The sequence below is a fragment of the Dermacentor albipictus genome, chromosome 3 (assembly GCF_038994185.2).
Source record: "Dermacentor albipictus isolate Rhodes 1998 colony chromosome 3, USDA_Dalb.pri_finalv2, whole genome shotgun sequence".
Lineage (NCBI taxonomy): Eukaryota > Metazoa > Arthropoda > Arachnida > Ixodida > Ixodidae > Dermacentor > Dermacentor albipictus.
The window spans coordinates 62,608,398-62,623,522 of NC_091823.1; the positions used below are offsets into that span (position 1 = coordinate 62,608,398).

Consider the following 15,125-nt stretch of genomic DNA (forward strand, 5'->3'; position numbering starts at 1 on the left):
CCACACCAGGTTCGTTCCAGTCTCCAGGCGCGCAACAGCCGTCGGCTGCACCAGCAACAAGTGCATCGTGATCGCCATGTGGCCGGTCTTCACAGGGAGGACTGCTGCGGCGGTGTGCTCAGAGTTTTGCGCCGAAACGCCGGGCTTATAACCTGCTGTCACGCAAGGATAAGGCGTCAGACGTCGTCACCTTCGAGGACCGCGGAGACAGCAGGACAATCGCTCGAGGTTCCCCTTTTTATCGGTACGTGAAAGCAAGTTTATGCCAGTTTTCCTTTACTGAGCGCGCGTAAATTTATAACCGCGGAAGTCGCCAAGTTCCTGTCGCACCGTTAGGGTAGCACGGTTATTCCCCCTCGCAGCTGTCTTTGCGAACAGGAACGCGAGCCCATGTTCTTGGTGATTCCTTCTTTTACTTCGCCTGTTATCTATCCCGCAATTATGTTTTCTCGCCTCAATCTAGCATTTAACGGTGCAGCGCAAAACAGCCGGCGCCCTGCGGCGCGGCAGGTAAACGAGAGAGAGAGATAAAAAAAAATATAATAATGAACACCAGCGTCGTTCTTTCACACACCGTTGTTTGGGGCCTGTTCCTAGTGGGTTGTTATTTTCAGTGAACAGCTTGCTGCACTGTTCGCATCTGATCGTGCGCCCTACAGCACCGTACTACGAGCCCGTGCTGAATAGGCGCGAGTCGCTTGTTGCCGTGTTCGTCACTCTACCCTTTTGCGTCGCGTAAATTGGGTGAACGTCGACCTACCGGTGTCTCTTCTGTCGTGATATTGATACCTCATGGGCTTAAGTGTGCGCCGGGCCCGAGCGCGAGCCGAGCGCGCGTCCTTTTTTTAAACTTTAAAGCGCGTGGCCCAGGGCTGGCTGCGGTTCAAGTCTTAGAATAATTCGAGGGGCAAATCTTTTGCTTGGTGAACTGCTTGTGTGGCAACCCGCGGCGTCTCCGGTCGTTTTCTGGCTTCGCGGGTGCCAAATTGAACGCACTACCTGGTCGTTTGTCGACAGCGTCGTAGAATTCCCTCTTCCATTCGCCGCTGCGATGAGCATCCCGGGCAGAAAGTCAAGCGAAAAAGTGCCAGATACTTCAATGTCGCAATCTCTAAATTAACCTTGGTGACAGGCTGCAATTCATTACAAGTCAGAAATAAAATGTTCCAGGTGCCAGGTGTGAGCGTTTCTGAGTGCAGGGCGAACAGTTAGTAACGTGGCTTGCGAAAACGTTGGCCATCCTAGCTCATTCCGACATGTAAAGCGCAACCTTAAATTAGACTACAATTGCGCCAATTGTTGGCGACATTAATTCACTGAAAATTCAGATGTGAAAGTGTTGCTTTTGTTATCTTCCTTGAATATATTTCCATTGTTCCCCGTTTGCGGGCTTCAGTTTTGCCTTAATTAAGAGTTGGGGGATTGATTCCGTTAAAGCTGAACAGTAGTACCTGTCTTCCCATATTTCCCACCGTTCCGACTTGCAGAAAGGTATAACGCAACTGAGTCGTTGCGGCAGGAAAGCAACGGACCTCGCAAGTCCGCTTAAATGAGCGCATAAGTGCGAACATGAAATATATGGGGCATCCAAAGATACCCCTGTCTAACTCTCCCGCAGAGCTCATCCATGTGTCAATGCTCGCTTCAGGGATTGCTGTTATTAGAGGTGTGGTAACTTAATTGCGGATAGGGTTTGCATCACAGCGTTGTTTTTTTTTTTTTTTGCTACTACAGCGATGCTGGCATTTAAATTTAAGGGGATTAACACACGTGAGAGATGGCACACACGTGCGTGCAGATTTTTGTTGACTTTCGCTAGAGACTATTTGCTTATGTATTTGCCACCCACCGCGTCTACAAAAGTTTGGAGTCCAACTCGTGTTCGATATCTTGCTTTATGTTTTTTCTTTTTTTTTTCAAATGTATTTAAAGAGTACGTAGATTTGTCAATTTCTGAGGGGTATTTCTTACTTTATATGTCTATAAAGTTTCTAACTGCCATGTCAACGATAACCACCTTTTATTACGTTAATCTCGTAGCTGTTGGGAATTCTTAAAAAAAAAAAACTGATCATAATTACTCGCCGGGGTTTTGGCCTGCTGTAAAGAAGACTTATACGAAATTTCTGCTTGCAGAAATTAGGACGTAACGTGTGGGAATAAAATATGGGAGACCTGCAGGAGCGTGCATCAGCACGTAAATGTGCTTATCACATTCTTGTGATTTTGACAGCTTGCCGAATCACCGCGAAATTATTGGCTGAGACTAAACATCACGTCAAATATGTCTTGAACGTAGACATTTCTGGCACTGGAGCAGTGGCGTAGCTAGGTCGTCTGGCACCCGGGGCCCATAGGTCTTCTGTCAACCCCCCCCCCCCCCCCCCGGGGGTGTAGCCGGCGGAAAGAGGGGTGTCTTCAGACGTATATGACACCCCCCCCCCCCTCCACAGGCCCCTTGCACCCGGGGCCCACGGCCCCCCGGCCCCCCTTATTGCTACGCCACTGCACTGGAGACTGAAGAATCAAGGGAACTGGGTCTTTAGATTCTTGGTGACAACGCTATGAAATCGAGGAAAGCATAGGAGAAGTGAACTCTTTTTGAAATTGAAATGTAGACAGGGTTAAGAATGGGGATTATATTATAGTGATAAGCGTCATATTCGTAGTAAAGGAAAATGGAAATCAAAGTCGAAGGGAACTTGCTGTCGATAGGAGCTGAACCCACTGCTCTGAAGCACTACACGGACTCGGGCTTAAACGAAATCTCGGGACCGGCCCGCGGGTCCGGATCGGGCCTCAGTCGCGCCCGTAATAGGCTCAGGTACGCTGTTTGTAATTATGCCATTTCTTCTTTCTGGTACTGCGTGGTATTGCCGGGAATTAACGTGAAGAAACAAGTATGAAAGAAGAAACAGTATACCGCTCCTTCTCCCCGCACTTGAACTTTATTTGGGAAATCACGTCGACCGGCGAAAATTCGCCTGGAGTGGCCGTCGGCATTACACGTGCTATGATCTGCCCAATCGCCTATGGTAGTCCTTCCGTTGGATTTCTTGGCTACTTGGTGGGAATGCTATAGCCATGATGCGCCATTCATGACCAGTACGGCGGATGTGGAACATCCTTTCGACAGCAGGCGCAACGTAGTACGCCGTCTTAGGGCACATTCACACCGGCGACTTGAGGAAGTCGCGCGACCAAGTTGGTCGCTTTGTGACCAGTCGCAAACGGTCGCCTTTCTCGAAAAGCGACCATTTTGGGCGAGTCGCTCTGCGCGATTTTTCAGTCGCGCGACCGTGGTCGCAAAACTGATAAACCAATCAGCGGCGCACCGGAAGTGATCTTTCGTGTGTCTACATCCGGCCTCCTCCGGCGTCGCATTCAAATTCCGCGTAGATTCCGAGAGTTCTCGCTGAGAACGATAATCTCCGGGATTGCGACTGTGGGTCGCGCTCAGCCGGGCTTGCCGGTGTGAACATCAGTCGCCTTCGGTCGCTTTTTGATTGCGAGTCGCAAACGGTCGCGCGACCTCCTCAAGTCGCCGGTGTGAATGTGCCCTTATAGGAGCAGGCAACTGACTAATGTTCATGGTCAACCTAACCGTGGACTACTTACCCAGGGCTCGCTGAATGCGTGTACACAAGTACGTGTAAAGGTAACCCAGAGCCAGTGTGTCGGAACGGAGCGAAAACGAAAAACGGTATTTTTTTTACCGGAACGAAAACATAACCGAAACGTTATTTATTATTTTGTTTCGGAGTGAAGCGGAAATATTTTCGATTGGTTTTCGGTTCAAGGGAAAAGTCGCCAGTTCGAAATAAATTAACCGACGTCGTGCAATGTCAGAATTAGCGCGTATCTCAGGCAGGGATTGTGCGATCGGTAGCTGATCTAGCGCTCCATTAATCTAAGCCTGCCGTTCGGTCCACTAGCAGATCGGCATCGTAGCAAAACCCAGGGCTTGCGCGCTGAAGACGTTATTGTTTAGTTTTTTACGGGTACAAGGCTTTGTTACCGAAGTTTTATCGTTCAAGTTCGTTTTATTGGAATAGCGGTCTCGCATTTCGGCGAGTGCACACGATGACGCTTCTGAAATCATGCTCAGTGCCTGGAGAGACACCCACTGAGTATGATATCAGAATTCAATTATTCAGAAACATAAGTACTTTGTTTTTATCGCTATTACGCTTCGAAAATTTTTGCATGCAAACCAGAACCGTTATGAACCGTTACGGATCATTTTTTTTCTTCGTTTTGGAGCAGAACCGGCACGGAACTTTTTTTCAGTTGAACAAAACTAAAACGAAAAAAAAAAATTTCGTTCCTACACCCTGACCAGAGAAAACATTATGTTAAGGGGACAGTAAACAAAAATACTAAGTCAAGCTAAAGCGATAGATTAGTGCTCGAGAATCTCTAAGGCGTCAATATTATCGCGAATAGAGCCTTAATAGCCGAGAAATCGAGATAAGTGCAGGACATGATTAGAGACTCCCCCGGGACATTCAAGCACTTGCCCGATGACGAAAGCACTCCTGCAGTTAAATTCTGTTACTAGTACTCAACTACTCTTTGCAAAACACATCCTCCTATTGCATTATAAGATGTAATAAAATGCTACTAGTCCAGTTCCATTTCATGTTTCGAAAAAAGAACTCACCCGCCGTGGTTGCTCAGTGGCTATGGTGTTGGGCTGCTGAGCACGAGGTCGCGGGATCGAATCCCGGCCACGGCGGCCGCATTTCGATGGAGGCGAAATGCGAAAACACCCGTGTACTTAGATTTAGGTGCACGTTAAAGAACCCCAGGTGGTCGAAATTTCCGGAGTCCTCCACTACGGCGTGCCTCATAATCAGAAAGTGGTTTTGGCACGTAAAACCCCAAATATTATTATTAAAAAAGAACTCATTGAAATTACCGTTGACAATGACGCGGGCGGTCGAAAGGTTTCGTTTTCGCTCGACTCTGCGCCGTCTACGCTTTCGCGTTTCAGTGCTTTCCTGATCGCGTAGTGCTGCTCTGGTTTTGCTGGCTCGCGAAACTCGCTCAAACATACAAGTAGCAGAGAATTCAACTTCCATGTGATGTCACGGGATGCCTGAACGGTCTACGCACTTGATCGAAAAGAAGCTACAGCGGCGAATCCGCCGCTCTTTCTTGGCTGGGTGCCGCCGTCTGTCGGGCGCCGTTTTACTCGCCGATGGCAGCAAAGGGCGCTGATGGCGTATGCAACGTCACCACTCCCCCGGTTGGGTGACGGGAGATTTGAATTTCGAAAAGGGCATTAGGACCCTTCAGAAACAATTTTCTCGTAAACTAAGTCTTTTTTTGGCATGAAACAAGCGTTGCGAGGTTTCTGGAAAGGTATTTAAACAGTCCACGTCGACTTAGTATTTCCGTTTAGTGTACATTTAAGCTGAAGCTATAGATTAGCGCTTCAATATGGCAAAATTGTAACTTTTGTCGAGAACATATATATGTTTTCTACGCGATAAAATTATGCAAACATGCGTATACGTCAGGCTTGGTGGACCACCACTGTGATAACGGAGAATGAGCTGCCAGTGACGCCCATTAAGCACCGTTTACAGTTGGTATATAGAATTCACTCACTGGCAAAACAAATAAGACGATTATATTGCATTTGAACCTGTAACCTCCTCAGAACTTTCCGCCCCCTCAAGATAATAATAATAAATGAATAAAGCCTAATGACACAATACGTGTTAGTCAGTTCGAGATACCAACTTGTTTCTGACAAACCTGAAAAACTACTTCATTGTAGATAATACGGGCACGTCTCACACTAGCACCTCCGTGTATGTAGACAAAGCGTCCATTTCTCCAGTTCTGACAAAAGCATCTTTTGTTTCCTTAAAACACAGATACATATTTAAACTCGCATGGCGGTTCCTCGCGTTCATGTTTTGTCGCGTTATCTGGTGGCGTTTGAAATGTGCTGCACATTCATTTTTTGTTGTCGGTGACAATGCAATCATTCAATATCAACCTGCAACAGCATCCACCTGCTCGAAGAGCGATGCAAACAAAATGGTCGCGCGCTTCACACCACTGAATATTTTAGCTTATCATTTTTGTTTTAATTTCGAAAAGGACGGAAGCCACTGGCCCCGCAGACGCGGACACTGGGTCTGAGGGGTCTAAGAAAATCTAGTTTGGCTAATTTTATGGTTCTTACACAGTTTGCGTGGGCTTTTTCGTGAATGTGGCGCCTTCCCTGGGCGGGCCTCCTTATTCTTCAAAGCGGTAGCGCAGTAATCCGAACACACGGTGACCCGTAAACATTACGCCTTCAAGGGACGTGCAGTTTTCATTGCGATTTTCTCAGTGACGAACTCACCTCGCAGGATAGAAAGACGGATAAATTTTTCGGGACTGCGAGCTGCCGCTTTATATCCGTGCACTTCATGTCCGGTATTAAAGGGCATTTCCTAGCGAATATTTGATGTTGAATGCGCCTTGAATCAGCTGAGTTACCGGCAGTCAAATATCACAGCTGCCACGCCTTCGCAGCCTTCCCGTCCTCTTTGACATTCCTACTGCACTCAACGCTGTTTGCCCCCGTATCACGCGCCAAGTGTGACCTCGAGATCGTGCTGCGCGAGCTTCGGTACAGTTATTCAACGACTTTAACCCTCTGTAGTACAACTGCACTTGTTGTACTGCTAATCTGAGAACTTGTACTGTCGGCGCATTGTTATCGTTATCCGTCGCCAGATGGCACCATAACCAGGGTGTCTCTATTTGTCAAGGATGACATTTTTTCTGGTTTTGCTTTTGCCGTAGGTTCCTGCTTAGCCGTCACGTTGAAACATATCAGTACAGTAGTCGCAGTGCTTACTCGACACTTGTCGAGACCTAGCCATTGCTCTCGCCATTGACCAATCTACTCTGTTAAAACAACACATTTCTAAATCTAATCACAGCAGACTCCGACCGGTACCAGTAGCAAAATAAATACACATGTAATTTGAATTTGTTGATGTGGGTACACTTCAGAAAATTGGTCCGGCCCTCCAGAATTAGTGCTTAATGTGCCTTCCACTCCCCCACTCCGCAAAAAAAAAAAAAAAAATGATTTCCCAGCCCTGATGTACAGGAACAGCGTTCTCTATCGCCGAGACAAGTTTATATGTCGTGTTAAAAAAAAAAAATGTTGCAGGTTCCTATTTAGTGCAATTAAGTTTGCGAGTATTTAGTTCAGCAACCAAGAACGTCAACGCGTATCTTTGGAAGACCGTACGATGCATGCCTTAGTGCGAACTTCAGTCACAAAATCAGATATCAACGCACGCAGCAGCAGCAGCAGCAGCCAACAGATAATGAAGCCTAGGAAAGTATAGGTCAACTTATTTGTATTTTTAATTCAATTGTATAAATGATTTCTGCAATTCAATTAAAGCTACAACTATTTTACCCTATGTTTTCCTTGGCTTCATATGGTTGGGATTAACAAAAATCTGGCCGTTCGTTTACCCCTCTTCCTCTCGTTCATATGTATGTATGTGTGTGTTGGCAAACACACACACACAGCGCGGGCGCAGCGGCCACCGTGCCATGCAGCAGCTCTGGTGCTGACATCTTGCGAAGCTGTTTTTCAACAACGCTTACAAACATTATTGCCATGGGCGACTGTTAATATTTCGGGGAGAAGGTTTAAGTCGCAACGAATGTACAGTTCGGTCCACTGTTAGCGGGAACACGCGATTGCGTGGCTCATGCTCCGCGCAGCGCCATGTACAGTAAGCACCGAAAACCAAGCGCATGCGCGAAACGGCACAGGGGGCGGCACACGCCACGCGTCATCTGTTAACAATCCGCCCCTTGTTGTGATTCGATGTCCGAGGGGCCATTAAGTTTCGATGGATGGTGGTGTGCTGCAGGTGCCGATTGATCGAGAGGTCCGGGGCTACGATGAAAAGATGGATTTACAAAATTACATGATGATGGTTTACGTGTACGATACGAGCACCAGGGGCACGATCCGGAGATCGTTGTTCGGAACGCACGTTCGGTTTGCGTTCAGCTTCGCCTCGCGCGATTAGTTAAGGCCACGCCGAGTCGTCAGTCGCTGAGGGCCTGTTTACGCTCGAGCCGCCCATCGCCGCACCGCACGCGTGCGGTTGCGCGAAAAATTGCACATGTCGAACACTTATGGACAAATTTCGGTTTACAATGTGTACGGTTTACACTGTGTACACAGTGTGAACGGAAATTTGTGCACAAGGGGTCGATATGTGCAATTTCTCGCGCGACCGCACGCGTGCGGTGCGGCGATGGGCGGTTTGAGCGTAAATCGGCCCTGAACGTGCGTTTTGTACAACGATCTCCGATCGCGCACCAGTACGAGCACGAGCACACCCTCGCAACACTCAAAATGCACTTCCTTTTCCTCTTTCTCTCGTCGGGGGAATTCACTGCTGTTCTCCTCTGTCAATCACAATCGTCGAACCGTTCGCAAAATCCCTCCCATGACGTCGCACCGTTCCGCCGGACTCCGCCTCCAATGTTGCGCGATTGCCCCCGCATACGAGGCAACGGCGTGGCAAACTGGCAACTTTTGATACCGACTCAGTTCCCACGGAAGTCCTCGACGTTGGCCTCTTTTATCCATTAGTGGGCTCTGCGTGTCGGTCTGCTTGTCAGGTTCAGGTAGAGTGGTCTTCGCGGTAATTACCGCTTTCACGGAGGGCGGCGGCTGTTGTCGCCTTGAAGTGAGCTCCTTTGTTTGCACGCCACAGTCTTTGTCGGGTCCAGCTAGTTCGGGCCGGCGCTCGTCTTGCCCGTCAGCTCTGGGCGGTCGAACAGGCGAAGATACGGAACACAACTGCTTGTCTCAGGTGGCGCTGATTTAGTCGCCAGCTCCCTGGTCCTGAGAAAATGACGACGCAGCGTGAAGTGCCTTTCATAGCTGCACGCTTGCCGATGAAGCATTATTTGTCGGGAAGGGATGCCGAATACAAAAATGCTAAACGCCAATCGTAACACCCTTCGCTTTGCTCGCGCGAGGCCTCTCTGCCGTGCAATCGCGTGTCAAGAGGACGCGATTCAAAGAGAAACATTTAATTGTGTGCACTGCCAACCCTAAAACGTAAAAAAGCGCATAAGTACACTCACTTCTACTGCAGTGGCGTAGAATTACATTCACCTGTACATATTAGTATCTTACCGGGTATCAGGAGGTGTCATGTACGTGTCGAAGTCGCTTCTCTGACATAGGAAGAACGAATCGCGTGTTGCTATTTTCAGAAGTTGTGGTCTTTGCGGTACTGATTTTATAATGAAACCTGAACGTCTTAGGAAATTGTCTTGCATTTAACGTCAACGATGCTCAGCCGAAGATGACACTTTCGTCAGGAACAACCAGCTTTTACTTGCTAGTTAGCCTATAATTTGCAATGACCGACCGAAACCACTTTGTCTGTGCGCGGACTCCAGCTCAGCTGGCCAGGAACCGCTAAAAATATTCTCGATAGGAATTGCGGGAATGTGCCCTGTTTTCCCACCAGATTTCGAGTCCGTCCGCCTTATCGAAGCGGGCGCGCACTTTCTGCAAGACAAAAGCTGAAGAAACTTTCGGCGTGCCTGCTTCTGCACGTAAGGACAGAGAAGATTTCTTCGTGGCGTCTTGCTGGCCTTTTTATACCCTACGTCATCGGGGCAACCTCATTCTATCTTGCTCCCTGGTAGAGGGCCTTGTCAGCACACTGGTCAGCTCACACAGAGGAATACGGAGAAAAACCGCTCCCTGGCGTTTGCTTAAAGGGGACACGACCTCTCGGAGACGGTAGAGATGTGCGAGGCTTGGACCTTTTGCATTTTCAAAGCACATTACTTGAGCACTTCCATTCTGCTTTAAAAATGGACGACTTAAAGAAAACAGTAAATATGACAACACCGGAGAAATGGAATGGTAAATATCGTTGGACTTGACTGTTATTCGTTCAAGATTGCACGCGTTTCTTTTAGTGTCTTTTCTTTTTTCTGGAAAAGCTCTGTATTTGCCAAGACAACGAAATCCAAACGTGTCCTCTTTTTTAATTTCACATAAAACGACGCTTGAAGCGACGCTCAAAGCGCACTGCGAGCAGCATGAGCGTTCTCGACGTATTTAACAGAGGGGGCGGCTTTATATAAAGTTTCTAGCACTGCTTGGGAGGTGCCTGCGCATTGTGACATGCTGTTGTGCGCATCTTACTCCTCGGTAAGAGGAACACGCCGGACCCCATACTCCGGCCGACCTCTCTTACCTGGCAGTATAGAACAACGAAGACGGGGACGACGTTCTCAGAGAATGTGGTTTATTGCATGTATCCTCTGTATACATGCCACAGCGATGCGATGACGATGCGAAGGGCATTTCCTAGTGTGCATTCAGTATAGACCGACAGTATTTTTTTCTGTAGTCGAGTCCGGGTGCGCTCATACTTTTTTTTTCGCCTACACGATAATTTTTTTAATGGAGAGGATATCCATCGCTATTGCCTGACATAACGACTAATTCATTAACAAAAGGTGGTGTTTAGTCGGCTTAAATATGAGTGACCTTGAAGTTGTAATGTCCACGGCAGTCCTAGGTGCACGTTGATATGCTGGAACAGTGGTAGAGAGCTAACGAATTAAACGGCGGGATCAGATGTATTTCTGGCGAGGACTCGGTCGGAAGTGCCTCGCTTGTGTAATATGAGGGATGACGCGATGCGCTCCTCATAGGTTTGGCTGTCAGCGCTCGATAAAAACACCACGCGGGAGCGCCCCCCCCCCCTTCCGGACATTTCTGTAAGTACTCTCAAAACGACACAAGTTCCTTACTATCAAAAAATAATAATCTTGAGCAAACAGAAAGCACAGAATGGTTTGCTGACGCTATCTCTACCGAATGCGCACAGTGAATGCGTACAGTATGGAGTCCCTCGAACCGGTTTCTTGCGTGAAAGGTAGGCAATCGCTAAGAGCAAACTGTGTAAAATATGCTCTTAGTGGGCTAGCTGTCTATATAATGAAGTATAACAGTGTGAAGCCTCAATGCAGCGATCGCACGGGTTCGCAGCGACCGACTGCGCGTCTGCATGCATGTCCGCGCCTGCGAGCGCGTTCTCGCATCGTGCCGTGAGTTTTAGACCGTAGCACATGAGCATTTGACAGTACACAAGCAAAGATTGTTGCATGGACGCTCAGACCTGTTCAAAAATAATTTCGTTATGAGTAGGGACTTCGACGCTTACGGCGACTTGTGACGTGCCGTCGCGACGATTCAGTCTATTTTTTTTTTTCGTTTCCTCTTAGTCATTGGACATTTCAATATCGTTATTTCTCAAGTTGCAACGCACTGTATGTTGATCGATCTTCTCAGCAAGCTATACTCACTGAACATCGCTCCCGACGCCGTAGCAGAAATTTTCCTCGCGGAAGTGCTTGCTGCACACCCGAGTTGTATCCGATGGCTGTTGGCCGGTTCTAAAGTTTCGCGATCCAACCTTCACGGGGCTCCTTGCCCCGCGGATACGTGTGGAGGCTCACACCGAGCTCGTTTGCGTACGTCCGGCACTGCGGCACCGAGCCGTAGCGTACCATTTCGGATGCCTTCAAAGGCAGCCACTACTTATTATAGTGCTTTCAAGCGGTGTCAAGTCGACACCCGAAGCGGGAAAACCTCCCCTCTTAGTCAGAACCGCAGCGCAGGTGGGACTTTAAGCTTTCGTTTTCAGCTTGCTTCGGCGCCTCCGAAGCAGCCGACGCGGCCACCGCGTCCACGTGATTCCTCATACTACGTCACGCCGACGGCAGCGCCAGCTTTTTCAATGGTGGAGCTCGCCCCCAATAGGCCGTGGAAAGCTTTCGTAATCCATCAATAATTACGGCACAGCAAAGAAAAAAAGATAAGAGGCATTCTCGCGTGATGCATTTCCAAACGGATTGCAAAAGTCGTCCAATATTATAACCCTCGAGAACTTTGCGGGTGCCCAGGCCTCATTTCAGTGTCGTGCCTGTTTTGCGACGCTGTAATCCCTTTATAGAGCCCACGTCATTCTTTCTGCCTGTTTCTGCGAAAAAAATGTTTTTTCTAGGTGTTCGTCCTTCAACGCCCATAGAAACAAGAACCGCGAACGTATATAAAAGCTTTAGGCCAGCCGTCTGATGGTACGCTTCGTTTTTTTTAATTTCGCGACGGCGCGCTACCCTTATTTGAAGGGATTTGTCTTCTTTCCCGCTGTTCCTTCCATTTTCGCTTGCGTTCAGTGCTCAAACGGTGACATAGAGTCCTTGGGCGACTGTGATGTGTTGCTTCACTTTGATAAGCGGCTTCTCATTACATCTCCTTTTTTTGTGTGTGTCCATGTTACTACTGAGCTCTTTGGTCTTGAACGTCTCTTTAGTAACCTTTAAAAAAGATACAAGCAAAGAATTGGGTGCACTGAAAAATAGAAAAGAGGGCAGGGGAGACGCTGAGCCCTCGCTGGTACCTTCGCTTCGGTGATAGCCGTTTGAACGGACGTAATCGATTTTATTTGCGCGGCCTAACCGACTAGTCCAAGGTCAGGGTCTTATTAATGTTACCAAGAATCCATTAGTGCCGCGCGTGGTCCGGAGGCTGGTATTAATATTGCGGAGGTGCCCTTCCTTCCTTCACGTTCGCCTCACCCATACCGTAAAATATGAAGGGAGCATATACGGCTGAACTCTCAAGTTTGTACGACGGTATGAGAAATTTTCAATTTCCGGGCAGTCGCTAGCAGCGTACAGTGTATATGTACACCTACACCGCGCGCTGCGCATAGCTTTTTCTTTGGAAACGTGGTGTGACGAAAGTGTCGATGTCGTGGCATGCCCTCGAGTCGCGAAGAAATTCTGTCCTGAGCAATGCTCCTATACCGTAAAGCGCAGCGCGGATGCTTGACTCTTGCTCAGACGTCATGCGCATTATTTGTCGGCCCTTGCGCCCCGCATCGCTCTTCAATTTCTTCACCCGCGTTGTATTGTTTAGCCATGGCCGCATATGCTGCGCCTTCCTTCACTCTTTCTCTTTCTCGCAGAACCGCTTTTAGGCTTTGCCGGGGCGTTCTCTTCACTTCACATATAGCCTAGCTTCTAGAGAGAGAGAGAGAGAGACCGTTCACTCCCCGGTTTTGATGGATGTGCGCTCCACAGGGGCTTCGTCTTTTTTTTTTTTTCCACATCGTGCGTTTGCCTAGTTTCTTGCCATCATTCCTTTCCGGAGGGAACGACATGCGTTGCTCGCCAGCCACGTGTCGCCGCTCGTGCCTTGCTCTGTCTCTCTCATTTATGGCTGGCCCGCAGAGGAGCGATGTGTGGTCAGTTCTCTTTTACGACGTCGAGTCGAGCGAAGGCTTCCTTCAGGCCCGTCCCGAAGCCGCGGCGTCCGGTCTTGAAGGGTCAGCCATCTGTTTTTGTTTTCTTTGCCATTATCAGGCCCGCAGCGGTGAGTCGAAGGTGAGCTGACGACGGTGTGATGACCCAGAAGCGGGAGAGGAGAAGGAGAGGGGGGGGGGGGGGGGTGAGCAGATTTGCCAGGCGTCTTGTCTGAGCTCGGGGTGTGCTTCCCTACGCCTCCCGGAGCATTAAGGGTTGTCGACAAGGTCGCCGCCTTTCGTTTTGTCGGTTGGCCAAAACACTTTGCCCGGACAGTTTGCTGGCAGTGGTTTTGCCAGAGTGCGAGCGCGTGAACGGATAGCTTCTCCGCGACGCTGCGAGACCGCGGAGACTCCCGAGCAGGCGTCATTGGCCGCAAGTATAAACGATTGTGCCTGGAGAGAACGACGGTCTCGATCGTTGGGCTGTGAGCCGCTGTTACTGGCGGCGCAGTCGCTTGTACCCGCTTTAGTCAGCGGTGCGTATACTTCTTACGACATCTCTCTCATAACTGATTCTCGCATTTGAGAGCTCCGCGCTTTATTTGTTACCTGCTGTTGTGATAACGTGGATGAATAGCGTGTTTTGATATCCACATTTTACTGTAACAGTGTGACTTAATTGGTTTAGTCATGTTAAATATGAAAACGCTATTACAGTTGCGGCGCTGTGCGTTATAGCTTTTGTCTGCGGTGTATGTGTGCGCCTTTGTATGCCTCCCGATTCGCGCTCTTACCGTTAGGTTGTTAAGTTGTATGCTAACACACGATATATTGCGGCCTTACACTCATCTCAACTTCATCCGCGCCGGGTCATACTGTTGGGGACGAGAGTTCAGGCGGCACTGCTGTCAAATGTGTCGTCTGCATGCCATTCATTCCAATTTCCCTATATGTGTCGGATACAGTTCATCTCCCTTCGTTAAACATTCAGCGCCAGGATTGCCTACACTTCCGTAATTCGCGAACGAGTTAGAATAAACGTTGTGCTGTGCATATACTATAGACCAAGGATGACTCTAGTCGCGTGCGTAGATTTGACGCCCTGCACAGTTAATAAAAAAAAGGAAGTAATCACCTAGACATTTCTTTACGATACAACTTTCGCTCTGAAGGGCACTTGTAAAGCGCGAAACACACGTGGGTAAAGCCGGACCACGCGGTATACGACTTGGAGGTCCGATCCGACGTTGAACTATATAGCCGTGTATACAAGCAGCCGCGTCCAACGATTGTTCAACATCGCGTCCAACAATCCCAACAGTGCATGGAACAGCTGCCTTTCAGGCACGTCGCATGGCGTACCGAACTCGGCGTCGTGATGCGGCATGTCATGCGGAGTCCGGTTCGGCGTGTGACGCACGTGCCTATAGTAGATGGCTGTGCCGATAGGGTGAGCCCGTTGGAACCAGCTGGAAACGGTTGGATGCGGTTGTTGGTACGACTGCTCGCACGTCGGATGGCTCGTGGAAGCGTGTCATGTGTTTTCATCCTATGCATCCGATTCGCATGATGTGTATACGCGTGTCGCTCGTCGTATGGGCCTGCTTCCGACTCGTCGTCCGACGCATCGGGTGGTTTTGGCACGCATTGTGTACATGGCACAATCGCTGTCAGACTTGACCCGCTATTGAGACGCAAACCGAGCAGCTTAATTTTGACAAACGCAAGCTGTAAGGAGCCAATATCGACTCACAGTTTCAAAGTACCCCAACCGGAAATTGCCAGCAA

At 48.9% G+C, this 15,125-nt stretch overlaps 1 protein-coding gene across 3 annotated transcripts in view; it reads left to right on the plus strand.

Annotated features, from left to right (window-relative positions):
- The first annotated feature begins 9 nt into the window (after positions 1–9).
- The window catches only part of NaPi-III (Na[+]-dependent inorganic phosphate cotransporter type III), a 98,955-nt gene continuing 83,839 nt past the window's right edge, over positions 10–15,125 (plus strand). For all 3 annotated transcript variants that reach the window (XM_065427947.1, XM_065427948.1, XM_065427949.1), the window contains exon 1: positions 10–244. The gene's annotated coding sequence lies outside the window, so the exon portion shown is untranslated. The remainder of the gene's footprint in view (positions 245–15,125) is intronic.